Source organism: Arachis duranensis, chromosome 10 (genome assembly GCF_000817695.3).
Source record: "Arachis duranensis cultivar V14167 chromosome 10, aradu.V14167.gnm2.J7QH, whole genome shotgun sequence".
Classification (NCBI taxonomy): Eukaryota; Viridiplantae; Streptophyta; class Magnoliopsida; order Fabales; family Fabaceae; genus Arachis; species Arachis duranensis.
The window spans coordinates 54,571,054-54,572,236 of record NC_029781.3 but is presented as its reverse complement, the minus strand read 5'-3'; positions in this window follow the sequence as shown (position 1 = coordinate 54,572,236).

Below are 1,183 nucleotides of genomic sequence, written 5' to 3'. Positions count from 1 at the left end.
TCAGGTAAGCTTTTCAGAATGACTGCACTGCATTCTTCAGTGAGGTAAACTTTTTCAGTCTCCCTCCAATCCTTCTTATGACTTAAGATCTCTTTCATGAACTTAGCATAAGCTGGTATTTGCTCAAGTGCTTCTGCAAACGGAATCTTTATTTCAAGAGTCCTGAGATAGTTTGCAAAGCGGGCAAATTGCTTATCCTGTTCCACTTGGCGGAGTTTTTGAGGATAAGGCATTTTGGCTTTGTATTCCTCAACCTTAGTTGCTGCAGGTTTATTGCCTGTAGAAGTGGGTTGGGAAGCCTTTTTAGAAGGGTTGTTATCAGCACTTGTATGTGACTGATTTCCCACTGGAGTTTGAATGCCAGGGGTGGAAGCTGGAGTGGCGTTAAACGCCAACTCCTTATTTGTCACTGGCGTCTGAACGCCAGAACTATGCTTCCTTTGGGCGTTCAACGCCGGATTCATGCTTGTTTCTGGCGTTGAACGCCAGGAATGAGCATGGTCTGGGCGTTCAGCGCCAGTATTGTTCCTCTCTGGGCTCTAATTGTCCTCAGAGGGATTTTGATTGGCCATTTGTTCATTTCTTAGCTTCCTGCTGCTTTGAAGTGAGGTATTTAATGTTTTCCCACTTCTTAATTAAACTGCTTGGCATTCTTCTGCTATTTATTTTGACAGTTGCTTTTCTGTTTGCTTTAACTGTACTTCCATATTCCTGTTAGCCATTCTTGTTTCCTGTAGTATTTCTTTAAATTCGGCTAGCTGCTGGGTTAGAAAGTCTAATTGATGATTGAATTCATTAGCCTGATCTACAGGACTGAGTTCAGTAGTTACTGTTTTAGCTTCTTCTTTCATGGAAGATTCACTGCTTAGGTACAGATGCTGATTTCTGGCAACTGTATCAATAAGCTCTTGAGCTTCTTCAATTGTTTTTCTCATATGAATAGATCCACCAGCTGAGTGGTCTAGAGAAATCTGAGCTTTTTCTGTAAGTCCATAGTAGAAGATGTCTAATTACACCCACTCTGAAAACATTTCAGAGGGGTATTTTCTCAGCATCTCTCTGTATCTCTCCCAAGCATCATAAAGAAATTCATAATCTCCTTGTTTGAAGCCTTGGATGCTCAGCCTTAGCTGTGTCATCCGTTTTGGAGGAAAATAGTGATTCAGAAATTTTTCTGACAGCT